This window comes from Rhinoderma darwinii, chromosome 2 (assembly GCF_050947455.1).
Source record: "Rhinoderma darwinii isolate aRhiDar2 chromosome 2, aRhiDar2.hap1, whole genome shotgun sequence".
NCBI lineage: Eukaryota > Metazoa > Chordata > Amphibia > Anura > Rhinodermatidae > Rhinoderma > Rhinoderma darwinii.
The window spans coordinates 83779284-83796561 of NC_134688.1; the positions used below are offsets into that span (position 1 = coordinate 83779284).

Here is a 17278-nt window from a genome sequence, read left to right on the forward strand (position 1 = left end):
GAAGAAGCCAGCACCTACCGGAGAAGAAGAGGGACGAATGTAACCCTTGGCCAGGGATTCCTGGATATACACTCTCATAGCTTCACGTTCGGGACAAGAAAGATTAAATATCCTACCCTTAGGAAGCTTAGCTCCTGGTACCAATTCGATAGCGCAATCGTATTCTCTATGAGGAGGTAACACTTCGGAGGCCTCCCTAGAGAAAACATCAGCGAAGTCCTGAACAAACTCAGGTAGCGTATTCGCCTCCTTAGGGGGAGAAATAGAATTAACAGAAAAACATGACGTACAACATTCATTACCCCATTTGGTTAGCTCCCCAGTATTCCAGTCAAACGTAGGATTATGCAACTGCAACCAGGGAAGACCTAGAACCAAATCGTACGATAATCCCTGCATCAACAGTACAGAGCATTGCTCCAAATGCATGGAGCCAACAAGGAGTTCAAAAACAGGGGTATGCTGTGTAAAATAACCATTAGCAAGAGGAGTGGCATCGATACCCACTACCGGGACAGGTTTAGGCAAATCAATAAGAGGCATAGCAAGGGACATAGCAAATTCCACAGACATGATATTAGTAGAGGACCCTGAATCCACGAAAGCACTGCCGGTAGCAGACCTACCACCAAAAGAGACCTGAAAGGGAAGCAAGATCTTAGTACGTTTCATATTTACGGGAAATACCTGTGCGCCCAAGTGACCTCCCCGATGATCACTTAGATGCGGAAGTTCTCTGGCTGCAACCTTACGCTTAGGACAGTTGTTCACTTGATGCTTGTCGTCCCCACAGTAGAAGCAGAGACCATTCTTCCTGCGGAATTCTCTACGTTGTTGGGGGGACACGGAGGCCCCGAGTTGCATAGGTATCTCTGAATCTTTCGGGGAGGAACGAAGCAACGGAGCTTCGGGAGGCATCATGGGGGAGTCGGAGGAGAAAATACATAAACGTTCACGTTGTCGTTCCCTGAGACGTCGGTCAAGTCGTATCGCTAAAGCCATAACCTGGTCTAGGGAGTCAGAAGAGGGATAGCTAACTAGCAGGTCTTTCAGGGCATTCGACAGACCCAACCTAAACTGGCACCTTAAGGCAGGGTCATTCCACCGAGAAGCTACGCACCACTTCCGAAAGTCAGAGCAATACTCCTCAACAGGTCTCTTACCCTGACTTAAGGTCACCAGCTGACTCTCGGCAAAGGCAGTCCTGTCAGTCTCGTCATAAATAAGTCCGAGAGCAGAAAAGAAACAATCAACGGAGGAAAGTTCAGGGGCGTCAGGAGCCAAGGAGAAGGCCCACTCTTGGGGCCCTTCCTGGAGCCGGGACATAATTATACCCACCCGCTGGCTCTCAGAACCTGAGGAATGAGGCTTTAAACGAAAGTAAAGCCTACAACTCTCCCGAAAGGAGAGAAAAGTCCTCCGGTCCCCTGAGAACCGGTCGGGCAACTTGAGGTGGGGTTCAAGAGGTGCGGTGAGGGGAACTACCAGGGTAGCATCAGGCTGGTTGACCCTCTGAGCCAGGGCCTGGACCTGTAGGGAGAGACCCTGCATTTGCTGAGCCAGGGTCTCACGGGGATCCATAGTGGTGTCGGGGACCAGGGGTAGACTAGGTATGGGCTTGTTATTATGTAATGGCAGGGGGTAGGGAGACGGACAAGTGAGCCCTAATCTACCCGCCACTCTGTCCCTGCCTACTTGCAACGACCCGCCCTAGGCGACGGGGTACAACTGGGCGGCAGTCCCTGCGCTCAGTAAGTGCACGACAAACACGACAAACATACAAGGAACACAAGCAAGGAAAAGGGGCCGTTGCCCACGGCAACACCGTGAGCAACCAGAGTGGTGAACGAGCCGAGTCAAGCCAGGAGTGTGCGAGGTACAAAACGAAAAGCAGAAGAGTAGTCGGTAAGCCAGGGTCGGTATGGAGCAGGATCAAAAATAGCAGGAGCTGTAGCTGGGCCAGGAAACCACAAGGAAAGAAACAAAAGCAATAACAAGCACAGAGGGACAGGAAGTGCAGGCTTAAATAGACCGAGGGCGGGAGCTAGCTGAGTCTGGCCAGGTTACGATAGGCTCTCCCACTCCTAAGCCTGCCAGCCTGAATGGTGGAAGCAGGAGTCAGTCTCAGGGATGTATTCTCAGGTGCTGACTGATTAGTTCTGGGAGTTAACCCTGCTGTGCCTGGCAGATCCTTTACAATAGGTGAACATGTGACCTTCCTTTGGTTGTTTTCAGGGGGTTGGGACAAAAAAAGCCTGACCAATGAAATTCATCAGATTTTTTAACGGCCATGAAAAACTGATGCAAAATGGATGTCAAACGGCCATTAAAAACGGACAGATGGACTTGAAATGGATGAAAATTTAGAGACAAACTGATGCAAAATGGCCATGAAAAACTGACAGTTGATCAGTTTTAAATGGACATTTTTTTTCACTGTCGTGTGAATAAGGCCTTAGGCTATGTTCACACGGGGTAATTTGCCGAGTTTTTTGACGCGGAAACCGCGTCGCAAAACTTGGCAGAAACGGCCCGAGAACGCCTCCCATTGATTTCAATGGGAGGCATCGGCGTCTTTTTCCCACGAGCAGTAAAACTGCCTCGCGGGAAAAAGAAGCGACATGCCCTATCTTCGGGCGCTTCCGCCTCCGACCTCCCATTGACTTCAATGGGAGGCAGGAGAAAGCGTATTTCTCGCTGTTTTATGCCCGCGGCGCTCAATGGCCGCGGGCGAAAAACGGCGCGATAATTGCCACGAAAATCAGCGTGCAGGGAGAGGAATATCTGCCTCAAAGTTCCAAACGGAATTTTGAGGCAGATATTCCTCCCCCAAAATACTCCGTGTGAACATAGCCTTAGGCTACATTCATACGACAGTGAAAAAAAATGGCCATTAAAAACTGATCAACTGTCAGTTTTTCAAGGCCATTTTGCATCAGTGTGTCTCTGAAATTTCATCCATTTCCAGTCCGTCTGTCTGTTTTTAATGGCCGTTTGACATCCAGTTTGCATCCGTTTTTCATGGTTGTTAAAAAAACCTGATAAATTTCATTTATCAGGCTTTTTTTGTTCCAACCCCCTGAAAACACCCAAACGAAGGTCATTGTCATGATTGCTTCACAGACCCCCTGTATATGAATGCACACAGATCCCCTGTATATGATGCCACACAGACCCACTGTATATGATGCCACACAGACCCCCTGTATATGATGCCACACAGACCCCCTGTAGATGATGGCACATAGACCCCCTGGACATGGCACACAGACCCCCTGCGGTGGCGTAGCTATAGGGGTCGCAGCGGTCGCACTTGCGACCGGGCCCCTAAGCCTGGGGGCCCACGGGCCCCCATTGCCATACAGCAGGCTTCCTAAAGAAATCTTCTGTGCCAAGCCGGCACTTCCTGGTTACGGTCACATGGTACACTTAGTGTACCATGTGACCGTGTTGTCACGTGACACGGCTTCCAGACAGTGGAATGGAAGAGTCGCGGAGGTAAGCTGCAGTCTGGAATGGAATGTATTGTGATGTAATGTGTTGTGTTGTAATGTAATGTCTTGTAATGTATTTTGTTGTATTGTGCTGTTTGTGGTGGAGAGGGGGGGCGTTAAATCACAGTCCCACCTCCTCTCTCCACCGCAAACTGCACAATCCAACACAGTATAGTAACACATGACTGTATGAGAGCGGGGCTGCGGCTGTGTAAGCCAGTCACTGCCCCGCTCCTGAGTCCTGACATGTGCGCGCCGTCAGGATGATGCGATGCGGCCGGCGCTGCACTAATGATCTGCGGCACTGAAGACAGAACATGGCGGGCGCGCTACAAAACACCCCCATGTTCTGTCTTCAGTGCCTGAACCGCCACTCATTAGTGCAGCGCCGGCCGCATCTCCTCATGCTGACCGCGCGCGCACTTCCTGTCAGGAGCGGGGCAATGGCTGTATTACACAGCCGCAGCCCCACTCTATAACGGCGGAGATCAGGGAAACCTCTCCTCTCCGCCGCTATTCTCCTGAATGCTGCAATCACAGTGGACTGCAGCATTCAGGGGAAAATGAGAAGGGGAGATACCCCTGGATCGTGTCACAGGGAATTCCTGTGACGCGATCGAGGGCCATACCATATATGGGCAGACAGCCAAGGGTCTATTGATGGACCCCAGGGCTATCTTACCATATTTCTTGTTGTTAGGGCATACTTAGGTATGTACTAACAACTGCCTGTGTGCTATCCGTCCACAGGCTAATGTACTGGCATATATCGGATATATGCCAGTACATTAAAGTTTAAAAATAAAGTAAAAACAAAGTAATGTTAAATAAAAAAAATACACATTCACCTTTTTTACAATAAACATTAAAATAAGTCTCAGTACATAAAACATACACATAATCAGTATTGGCGCGGCCGTAATAACCTGCACAACATTTTTTTTGCATCATTTATGATGTGTGCGCTGTAAAAAAAATTAAATAAAAACTGCTTTCTATCACTTATTGTGGGGCACGAAGTGCGATGATAAATTTAACCTCCATGTTCCTCGCATTCCGGGTTCATTTACACGAGCGTGTTAAACGTCCGTGCGATGCGCGTGATTTTCACGCGCGTCGCAGGGACCTATATTAGTCTATGGGGCCGTACAGACAGGTGCGTGATTTTTACACAGCGTATGCCCGCTGCGTGAAACGCACGACATGTCCTAAATTTGTGCGCTGTTCGCACATCACGCACCCATTGAAGTCAATGGGTGCGTGAAAACCATGCATGTCACACGGAAGCACTTCCGTGGGACAAGCGTGATTCACGCTACAGCACTGTAAAGGATGAATGAAAACAGAAAAGCACCACGTGCTTTTCTGTTTACAAACATCCAAACGAAGTGTCATTATGATGGTGGCTGCGCGAAAATCACGCAGCCACGCATCATATGCTGATGACACACGGAGCTGTTAAGTGCCTTTTGCGCACACAAAACGCCGCAATTTTTACGTGCGCAAAACGCACACACTTGTGTAAACCCGGTCTAATAGTAATTAACCCCATCATGTACCTCACACATTAACCCATTATGACTGAGAAAAATGATGGGGTTAATTACTATTCATGTGAGGCACATTCAAAATTCAGCATCACACCTCGCGCCTCACATTAGAAAACGAAATAACTTTTTTTTTTTTAATACTGTTCACAAAGTAAACGAAGTATCAGTATCGAAGTCCAGATTTTGGTATCGTGACATCCCTACAATGTGGGTCGCGTCCCCTGGGGGTTCGTGTGAAGACGTCCGGGAGGTCGCGAGTCACTCACCGAGGTCCCGGTTCCATTCAATCCTGGAGCAAGGAGCTGACATCTCCTTGATCCAGCATTCCATGTGCCCTGAGCGGCTCGACACAGGCTGGCGGGATGTAGCGACATCATCGCGCCTGTCTGCGCCTAGTCACTCATAGTACACACCAGAGGAGGCGAAGGATCCTCCACCCGACGTGGGAACAGGGATAGGTAAGTAATTATGCTATTTTTCTATTATGCACATATTGGGGCATTTTACTGTATGGGGCTGATAAGATGGGGGGCATTATACTGTATGGGGAGCATTATACCGTATGGGGCTGTTATGGGGGGGCATTATACGTTATGGGGCATTATACTGTGTGGGGGCATTATACTATGGGGGCTGTTGGGCAAGGCGTCTGGGCATAGGCGCGCGCAGGGGTCTGATGATGATGGTGGTGTTGGGGAGTGGTAGGGGGGTCCAAGCTGAATTCTTGCACCCAGGCCCATGAGCCTTTAGCTACGCCCCTGACCCCCTGTGTATGATGGCACACAGACCCCCTGTAGATGATGGCACACAGACCCCCTGTAGATGATGGCACACAGACCCCCTGTAGATGATGGCACATTGACCCCCTGTAGATGATGGCACACAGACTCCCTGTAGATGATGGCACACAGTTCCTCTGTAGATGATGGCACACAGCCCCCTGTAGATGATGGCACACAGCCCCCCTTTAGATGATGGCACACAGCGCCTCTGTAGATGATGCCACACACACCTCTTCAGAGAAAGCACCACCCCCCCCCCCCCCTCCCTGTAGTAATCTTCCGGGACTGTCTCTGTATATTAAGGACAGTCCCGAAATATTTGCTACAGTTGACAACAATGACCCCTATACTAGAGCCACACTACCCTTGTAGTGAGCACAACGATACCCGACACTTACGCCTAAATGCCCTACATACTCACCGATGCAGCACCGTCTACTTCACGTGTGAACTCTCGTCTTCACAGGTTCTGCGAAGGTGGCGCGATGACGTCATCTCGTCGACTTCGCAGGACCCGTGAGATTAGAGACCACACATGAAGGGGACGGCGCTGCATCGGTGAGTATGTGTCATCGCCCCGCCGATAGCCAGCAAGGGAACAAATAGTTCCTTTGCCTCTTGAACTCCCATGTCGCAGATCCATTTTTAACGGTTGTTACATGTATTGACAGCCATTAAAAACTGATCCATTGACTTCTATGGGGGCCGTCTGGTCATGAAAACGCCCAAAAATAGGACATGTCCTATTTTTTAAAACGGCCAATATTCACGAGCCGTTAAAAAAACGGCAGAGTGAATAAACCCATAGAACACCATTGTTCAACGTTTTTCACTGTCATGTAAATGTAGCCTAACACTTCATTTTATACATATAATTAAAGGCCGTTTTTCGATCTTTAAAAATTGTGTGAAAATTTTTTAACTGCAGTAAGATTTATCACTTACTAATATACTGTTTTTAGCTGAAATGTCTCTGACGGGATATAACATGCCTATTATCTCCACTGCTCAATGCTCTCCCCCCTCCCCTCCGTGTCTCTGCAGAAAGTGTGTTTCACATGCTGGGCAGCAGTGTCTAGCAGCAGAACAGCAGAGTTGTGTCTCAGTAGCAGAGAGAAAGTAATTACAGAATTAACTTACAAATTATAATAGGACGGCATGCAGCTGTAAATAGAGGCTATGTATGTGATAGGAATCATAGGAACTGTAGTCCTTTGCCCGCTCAGAGCAAGCCCTAGCAAAATGAAAACTGTGCTGCACAAAGCTGGGCAAGATAATGAAAATGAAAAGTAACTATTTCTGGGCTGTGGTAGCATCTTCTGGCGAGCATTCAGACACATACATTAGTTATTTTTCTATGTTTTTTATAAACTCAGAAACCTCCTTTAATAGCATTGGTGGGATTACGCTTTAAAGAGGCTCTGTCACCAGATTTTGCAACCCCTATCTCCTATTGCAGCAGATCGGCGCTGCAATGGAGATAAGAGTAACGTTTTGGTTTTTTTAAAACGAGCATTTTTGGCCAAGTTATGACCATTTTTATATTTATGTAAATGAGGCTTTCTAAAGTACAACTGGGCGTGTTTAAAGTAAAAGTACAACTGGGCGTGTATTGTGTTCGTTACATCTGGGCGTTTTTACTTCTTTTACTAGCTGGGCGTTGTGTTTAGAAGTATCATCCACTTCTCTTCGTTAACACCCAGCTTCTGGCAGTGCAAAGACACAGCGTGTTCTCGAGAGATCACGCTGTGACGTCACTCACTTCCTGCCCCAGGTCCTGCATCGTGTCGGATGAGCGAGGACACATCGGCACCAGAAGCTACAGTTGATTCTGCAGCAGCATCAGCGTTTGCAGGTAAGTAGCTACATCGACTTACCTGCAAACGCCGATGCTGCTGCAGAATCAAATGTAGCCTCTGGTGCCGATGTGTCCTCGCCCGTCCTACACGATGCAGGACCTGGGGCAGGAAGTGAGTGACGTCACAGCGTGATCTCTCGAGAACACGCTGTGTCTGCACTGCCAGAAGCTGGGCGTTGTGAAGAGAAGTGGATGATACTTCTATACACAACGCCCAGCTAGTAAAAGTAGTAAAAACGCCCCGATGTACGCACATAATACACACCCACTTGGACTTTTACTTTAAACACGCCCAGTTGTACTTTAGAAAGCCTCATTTACATAAATATAAAAATGGTCATAACTTGGCCAAAAATGCTCGTTTTTAAAAAAAAAAAAACGTTACTCTTATCTCTATTGCAGCGCCGATCTGCTGCAATAGGAGATAGGGGTTGCAAAATCTGGTGACAAAGCCTCTTTAACTGTAATAAGATGAACAGTAATTTTAAATGAGACTTTCACACACAGAACATGCTCATCACAAAGTGATTATCATAGGTAACAATCCTGCTGCTGTACAAATCCTCCAATATAACTCATACGTGTATAGGCATGTCAGCAAAGCAAGTCATGTGCACAGGTTTACAAAGTCAAACTATGTTTAGATAGGACGCATTCACACAGAAGTTTAACATTACTTGAGTAAGTTTTATGTAAATGTATTCAAAAGGAGAAGAGAAGAACAAATAAATAACGGTTATATCTACACATCTATACAATGCATGAATACAAACCCATAAATGCTATCAATATAAAAATGTATTAGAATGTACTGAATTATCCTGTTGTCTTAGCTCCGAAACTTCCATAATGAAATACTCTACGCTCCGAGGCATCAAAGGCACCAGAGTAGGTGATACTACACCCCGAACTACAGCCATAGTAGGAGGTTCTGCAAAATCCTGTGACGGCGTTTCTTTTGCACAGCACCATCTCGCTGTCTGGCGGGGCACTTTCAGCAGGTCAATAAGGACATAACCCTGTGTGACCACATAGGTTGCAAATGGCAAATATTCCCACTGCCCATAATGCAGCAGATATGTAATGAAAGTGTATGGATTTGAACAGCATCATAACCTTACATTTATAATACACTAACCGAATGATAAGGATTATATGTAATATATCTAAAGTAAAATCTATAGCTCAAATACTAGTATGAACACATTAGCAGCATTGTGCACTGTAAAATGATACCGCACAGTATAGTTTTGGTTTTTTTAACTGTATACCATTGTATGCAGTGGCGGATTAAGTAGACCATGGGCCCTGGGCTGTTACCTAAACTTGGGCCCCCCTTCCGCACCACCGCACTGCCGCGTCGTAACTATTTTTAACACTACCTTTTTGGGCAAGCATTAACAAATGGGTGCTGCGATTCCCCTTGTCACAGGGCTGTGTCCCTACATACTGACAGTATCACACTTCAGGGACACATCCTCCTGACAAGGGGAATTGTCTATCAGTCCCAGACTGCAGAAAGACTTTTTGTGAAATACAACGATTTCCTATAATAAACATGTCAGGAGAGGTGACAGATTTTCTATAAATCTAGTGACTCACAGGTGGCGACGTCTCAGATTCTAGTAGTTTTTTTTCCTCTTTTCTTCTCCATCCGGTCCAGAGCTTATGACGACTTCTCCCAGCCATGACCCATTTCGGCAGAATTTACCACTCAGATGTCTTCGGCTCCTCACTTTTCCACCTATAAACGAAAATAAAATTATCATAGTGCCACATACTGTGCCCCTAAATATAATAGCACCAAACACTGCGCGCCTGAATATAATAATACCATACACTGTAAAACACCACATACACACAGCCCCTTGTACATAGTGCCACACACAGCCCCTGTGGATATTACACACCCCCATAGATAGCGCCACACAGAGCCCCTGTAGATATCACACATCCCCCCCCCCTATAGCTAGCACCACACACATCCCCCCGTAGAGAGCGTTACACACAGCCCCCTATAGGTAGCACCATACAGCCCCCCTGTAGAGAGCGCCACACAGCCCTCCTCCTCTTGTAAATAGCGCCACAGAGCCTCCCCTGTAAAGAGCGCCACACACATACCGCTGTGGATAGCGCTACACAGCCCTCCCCCTTTATACATAGTGTCACACAGTGCTCCCCCTTGCATATACTGTTACACAGCGCTCCCCCTTGTATATAGGGCCACGCAGCGCTCCCCCCTTGCATATAGGGCCACTTAGCGCTCCCCCTTGTATGTAGTGTCACACAGCACTGCTCCTTTGTATATGGGGCCACACAGCGCTCCCCCTTGTATATAGGGCCACTTAGCGCTCCCCCCTTGTATATAGGGTTACATAGCACTCCCCCCTTGTATATAGTGCAAACAGCGCTCCCCACTTTTAATATGGTGCCACACACCGCTCCCCTCCCTCTTGTATATAGGGTCACACAGCACTCCCCCCCCCTTGTATATAGTGTAACGGAGAACCCCCCCTTGTATATAGTGTCACACAGCACTCCCCCCTTTGTATATAGTGTCACACAGTGCTCCCCTCCCCGAACCGCCCTTATGATGATCCGCCACTGATTGTATGGAATAGTGTAGTCTACTACGCTATTCCATACCTTTTTTTTTGTTATACCAGCCCAACAGAGACCAATAGGACACTTTTTTGGCCTTCATCTAGGTTAATGGAGCCATAGGGATACGCTAAGGCCTCATGCACACGGCCGTGCCCGTAATCACGGGCAAAGTATGGGAGCACAGCCTGTAAAATACGAAAAGTAGGACATGCTCCATAATTCCCGGCACGGTTGTACGGGATGGACACCTATCCATAGCGATTCGGAAAGGTGTCCGCGGCCAATAGAACTAGGCGGGTCCGTAATTGCGGATCGTATTTCGGTATTACGGTCCACAAATCACTGGGATTTTTTAGGGTCGTGTGCATGGGGCCTTAGTGTGTAACCAAGGACCTTTTACCGGCGTACACGTTAAGCGTACATCACTAATGTAATGTGAACAGGGCCTAACCTGCACAAGCTCATCCAGTTTCAATAATTATTAATACTGGCCAAAGGCCCCCAATTTTTATAGACTGTGTGTGAATTTACTGATGGTTGGTAATTAACTATCATACACTAGCCCTGTGCTCTCTGTTATCTGCTAAAATATTTGGGATTTGCATTATGAGCAAAAACGGAAACTATAAAAACATAGTGCAGGAAAGACAAATAAAATTCAGATACTCAATGATTGCGCTGACAACCAGTCAGCTTACTACAGAGTACTATTTCTGGAAATCTATATCTATATATCTAACCTGTGTGTCTCTTGATATAAAACCAGATCAGGACTGTCTAGCACATGCTTTTGTTCAAAGTAAAATGACAATATCAAACTATGTTATGCATAACTAAAATGTAACACGCAATGTTTAACATACAAAGTAAAAAAAAGTTCTTTCATTAGAGCACTGGAGCACACGCCATTGGTTACAGTAAATAAATTGTACAAAGTATATACTGCCACTGTGTGTTAATGGATGGTATTGCAAGTAAGTCGCGGTGTACATACTAGTCCTTCTCATTGCATTAGAATATCATCAAAAAGTTAATTTACTTCAGTAATTCAATTCAAAAAGTGAAACCCATATTTTCTATAGATTCATTGCACACAGAGTGATCTATTTCCAGCATTTTTTTCTTTTAATGTTGTTTATTATGGTAACAGTTAATGAAAACCCAAAATTTAGTGTCTCAGAAGATTAGAATATTATATAAGCCCAATGTAAAAAATTATTTTTAATACCGAAATGTTGGACTACTGAAAAGTATGTACAGTATATGCCCTCAATACTTGGTCAGGGCTCCTTTTGCATGAATTACTGCATCAATGCGACGTGGCATGGAGGCGATCAGCCTGTGGCACTGCTGAGGTGTTATGGAAGCCCAGGTTGCTTTGATAGCGGCCTTCAGCTCGTCTACATTGTTGGGTGTAGCGTCCATGGCCACGGGCCGTCGGGTTTACTCACCTCCCGACGCCCGCAGCCATGGATCCGTGAGCGCTGGTTCCCATCTCCTTCCTAGGAAACGCCAGCGCTCACTTCCGCTCCGGTCTGCTGTGTCCCGTAGGGTGCTCGTGCACGCTCGTGCCCGGCTTTAAAGGGCCAGCACGCGCACAAAGGAGATCGTCATCATCATAAACTGCCACGATTTCCTGGTCTATAAGAAGGCCCCAGGCCTTCTGATCCTTGCCTGAGCGTTGTTAGTTTTCCAAGTCTGTCCTGCAAATGGTCCCTTAGTGTTTCCTGTGCCTTGTTATCTGTTCCTGTTTCCCGTGCTGTGCCTCTAGTATCAAGTCGTGCCACGTCCTGTGTCATCTGCCACGTCCGGAGGAATCTGCCACGTCCTGTGTCATCTGCCACGTCCAGAGGAATCCGCCACGTCCTGTGTCATCTGCCACGTCCAGAGGAATCCGCCACGTCCCGTGTCATCTGCCACGTCTGGAGGAATCCGCTACGTCTGGCGCAACCTGCGGCACCTGTTTCATCTGCCAAGTTTGGCGTTATCTACTGCACCCATCTCCATCAGTACCAGAGCTGCGGCCACTGTCTGGACTATCCAGGTACCCTTGTGCGGGACATTATATTACTGGGGTTTCCCGTTGTTTGGCCAGCCGCCTCCCCGCTACGGCAGTACGGCCTAGTGGATCCACTAACCCACTTCGTGACATTGGGTCTGTATCACTGTGCTTGATTGGCCAGCAAACTCGCCTGACCTAAACCCCATAAAGAATCTATGGGGTATTGTCAAGAGGAAGATGAGAGACACCGGACCCAACAATGCAGATGAGCTGAAGGCCGCTATCAAAGCAACCTAGGCTTCCATAACACCTCAGCAGTGCCACAGGCTGATCGCCTCCATGCCACGCCGCATTGATGCAGTAATTTGTACAGGTTAAGGGAACTTACCTTAGTCCCCTTAACAGTCTTGTTGGGGTTGTAGAGACGGCGGAGCGTAGTACAGAGCGGGACGGCTTCCGGTGGGAAGCCGCGACAGAGGAGAGAAGGAGACCGGCTCTAATTGAGCACGGCTCCTCAAGTCCCGGGCCAATAGGAGAAGTGCGGGGACTGGTTCAGACTGCCTACATTCCTGGGACAGTCCACGCGTACAAGTGCGGCGTCAGTGGGTTTGGAACAGTGATGGGATTGACTCAGATAGAGTACGATCCCTTCCCTGTGTCTAAACTCAGTGAGGGCAACACACATTCGATCAGATGTGTGCGGCCACACTTGTCACAGAGGCCGCATCGGCGCACAGACAAAGTGTGGCTGGAACAGTGGGGGAGGCTGACTCCAGTGGAGTGTGGCCTCGTTGAAGACAGAATGCCGGGGGACAGAGGGTACAGACTGAGGGTAGTCCGGCCCTCTAATAGGATTGTTCAGGAAAGGAAAAGGGGAGGAGCTATATGGATGTAGGAGAGAAAAGGAAAAGGGGAGGAGCTAGAGGCAGTGGCAGTTGAAGAGAGGCAGTGGCAGTTGAGGAGAGCGAGAGAGAGAGAGAGGATTGTTGTGAGGTGCATCATAGAAATTGACAGAAAGACAGGTTGAGGAAAACTGAATATTAAAAGGAATAGAAGTAAGAGAGATAAAACCGGTGTACGTAAACACCAATATTGTATGCACAATTACAAGTAGTATCTCCTTAGGGAATAAAAATACCTTTGGACAATATGACATATCTGTTACATTTTGACAGACATCCACCATTTTTTATCCTGCATTTCCTACATTGAAAAAGCCATCTGTTTTTGGCGGATTATAGTTTACAAGACTATAATTTATTCCCTGTGGATTATAAAATTAAAAAGCCATCACTTTCTGGCGGATTAAAGTTAAAAGAATTTGATCTAATCCTTGTTGGATTGCGATTGTTGTCATTTACTTCTGTGCATAATAAATACCAAATTTATTTAACCCTGTGTAGTCACTACAAATTGGCATCACGAACAGGATCAGAAAATAATGACAACGGAAGGAGTAACGTCTTCTGTAGTACCAACACCAACTATGGTGCCCCTTGGAACTCTCCTCACTCATCTACCTAAATTTGATGGTAAAAATCGGTTGCTAGATTATTGGACAGAGAGAATTGAAAGTGCTGCAAGGCTTTACAACATACAGTGAAGGAAATAAGTATTTGATCCCTTGCTGATTTTGTAAGTTTGCCCACTGTCAAAGACATGAACAGTCTAGAATTTTTAGGCTAGGTTAATTTTAGAAAAAAATAGAGACGATCCAGCGATTGTGATATCCAAAATAGGAAAAACTAAGTTTCCACTTTATTAAATGCAAGCTATCCAAGCTTGAAATAGAACACCAGGAGGAAAAGACAGGGTGGTGATATGCGGCAATAAATTAGCCTACGCGTTTCAGGCACTAGGCTGTGCCCTTAATCATGGCTATGCCAACATGGGCAAGACCAAAGAGCTTTCTAAGGATGTCAGGGACAAGATTATAGACCTGCACAAGGCTGGAATGGGCTACAAAACCATAATTAAGACGCTGGGTGAGAAGGAGACAACTGTTGGTGCAATAGTAAGAAGACATACAAAATGACTGTTAATCGACATCGATCTGGGGCTCCATGCAAAATCTCACCTCGTGGGGTATCCTTGATCCTGAGGAAGGTGAGAGCTCAGCCGAAAACTACACGGGGGGAACTTGTTAATGATCTCAAGGCAGCTGGAACCACAGTCACCAAGAAAACCATTGGTAACACATTACACCGTAATGGATTAAAATCCTGCAGTGCCCGCAAGGTCCCCCTGCTCAAGAAGGCACATGTACAGGCCCGTCTGAAGTTTGCAAATGAACATCTGGATGATTCTGAGAGTGATTGGGAAAAGGTGCTGTGGTCAGATGAGACTAAAATTTAGCTCTTTGGCATTAACTCAACTCGCCGTGTTTGGAGGAAGAGAAATGCTGCCTATGACCCAAAGAACACTGTCCCCACTGTCAAGCATGGAGGTGGAAACATTATGTTTTGGGGGTGTTTCTCTGCTAAGGGCACAGGACTACTTCACCGTATCAATGGGAGAATGGATGGAGCCATGTACCGTCAAATCCTGAGTGACAACCTCCTTCCCTCCACCAGGACATTAAAAATGGCTCGTGGCTGGGTCTTCCAGCACGACAATGACCCGAAACATACAGCCAAGGCAACAAAGGAGTGGCTCAAAAAGAAGCACATTAAGGTCATGGAGTGGCCTAGCCAGACTCCAGACCTTAATCCCATCAAAAACTTATGGAGGGAGCTGAAGATCCGAGTTGCCAAGCGACAGCCTCGAAATCTTAATGATTTACAGATGATCTGCAAAGAGGAGTGGGCCAAAATTCCATCTTACATGTGTGCAAACCTCATCATCAACTACAAAAAACGTCTGACTACTGTGCTTGCCAACAAGGGTTTTGCCACCAAGTATTAAAGGAACAGTGTCACCAAAAAAAAAAATGTTTTATATCAGTTTGATGTTAGTGTTTTATTAAAAACTTTTATATTTATTTGTGTTTGTGTGTTACTGTCACGGACGCTGGGTTTGTGGACCCACTAGGCCGCTCCGCCATAGCGGGGAGGCAGCTGACCAGGTCACAGTCTATGTGAAAGTAAGATGGCAGACAGTAATGCTTAGATACTTGAAATAGTCCGGACGGTGGCTGTGGCTTCAGCACGGATGGAGGCAGGTGCGGAGAGTGGTGCCAGACGTGGCGGGCAGTATCCGATGAGCAGATGGCACTTGACGTGGCAGAAGACACTTGACGTGGCAGATGGTACTTGACGTGGCAGACGGCACTTGACGTGGCAGATGGCACTTGACGTGGCAGATGACACTTGAACACGGGTAGGCACAGGAACAATGCGGAATACAGGAACGGTAACAGGGCACGGGTAACAGCTGGAACGGGAGACACTAAGGGACCATTTGCGAGACAGACAGGGAAAAACTAACAACGCTCAGGCAAGGATCAGAAGGGCTGGGGCATTCTTATAGAGCAGGAAATCATGTGGGTTAATGATCATTGTTTTCATGTGCGCGCGCTGGCCCTTTAAGAGCGGGCGCGAGCGTGCGCGCGCACCCTACGGGACCCGGCCGGACGGAGCGGAAGTGAGCGCTGGCATCTCCTAGGAGGGAGACGGAGGTCAGCGCTCACAGATCCATGGCTGCGGGCGTCGGGAGGTGAGTGAACCCGACGGCCCGCGGCCATGGGCGCTACAGTATCCCCCCTCTTACACCCCCTCTTCTTGGGGCCAGAGTGAGAGAGGAACTTTTTAATATGAGCAGGAGCACTGAGGTTCTCTTCTGGCTCCCAGGACCTCTCCTCAGGACCAAACCCTCTCCAGTCCACGAGATAGAAAGTCCTTCCTCCTACCCTCTTGCGGTCCAGGATCTCCTTTACCTCGAATACATCAGAAGGACCGCTGGAAGCAACTGTGGAACTAGAGGTCTTGCTGTAGCGGTTCAGGACCACTGGTTTCAGGAGGGACACATGGAAGGAGTTAGGGATTTTGAGGGTAGGGGGCAGCCGCAGCTTATAGGAAACAGGGTTAATTTGTTGCAGGATCTCGAAGGGACCAAGGAACCTGGGAGCAAACTTGTATGAAGGCACCCTCAAGCGAATGTTTCGAGAGGACAGCCAGACTTTAGTGCCAGGAAGATACTGAGGCGGCTCTCTTCTTTTGGTATCTGCCTTACGCTTCATGCGATCTACCGCCAGCAAAATAGAGGACCGGGTCTGTTGCCAGATTTGCAGGAAGTCCCCATATGCAGAGTCAGCAGCGGGTACCTGCGATGAAGTCGACAATGGAAGAGGAACTCTGGGATGTTGACTGTACACGATGTGAAACGGAGTGGAAGTGGTGGACTCACTTGTGTGGTTATTATATGAAAACTCCGCCCATGGTAGAAGCTGTACCCAGTTATCGTGCTGTGAAGAGATGAAGTGGCGGAGGTAATTTTCCAAGATCTGGTTGATCCTCTCAACTTGCCCATTGGACTGGGGGTGATAGGCAGAGGAAAAGTCCAAACTCACATCCAGGAGTTTACAGAGGGCTCTCCAGAACTTGGAGGTAAAGTGAACCCCCCGGTCGGACACAATGTGAAGAGGCAAGCCATGCAAGCGGAAGATGTGCTGAATGAAGAAGCTTGCCAGTCGAGGAGCAGATGGTAGGCCGGTTAGCGGGATAAAATGTGCCATCTTAGAGAACCGGTCCACCACCACCCAGATGGTGTTGCATCCTGCTGAGAGAGGAAGGTCCGTGACGAAGTCCATAGCGATGTGCTGCCAGGGGGCACTGGGTACAGGCAGGGGTTGAAGCAGGCCGGCAGGTTTGCTGTGAGCCACCTTGTTAGAGGCACACACCGTGCAAGCAGAGACAAAGTCCAGAACATCTTTAGGTAGCGTGGGCCACCAGAAGTGACGAGCGACCAGGTCTTGGGTTTTACGGACACCAGCGTGCCCAGCCAGTTTAGAACTGTGTCCCCAGCGGAGAATTCTTTTTCTGTCAGCCAAC

At 47.7% G+C, this 17278-nt stretch overlaps 1 long non-coding RNA gene across 2 annotated transcripts in view; it reads right to left on the reverse strand.

Moving 5' to 3' along the window:
* Positions 1-17278, reverse strand: part of LOC142742273 (uncharacterized) — a 150773-nt gene that overhangs the window by 103576 nt on the left and 29919 nt on the right. The window contains exon 2 of one of the 2 annotated variants that reach the window (XR_012881336.1): positions 9287-9428. The exons of the other annotated variant lie outside the window; for it this stretch is intronic. This is a non-coding gene — a long non-coding RNA (uncharacterized LOC142742273). The remainder of the gene's footprint in view (positions 1-9286; positions 9429-17278) is intronic. 2 annotated transcript variants of the gene reach the window in all.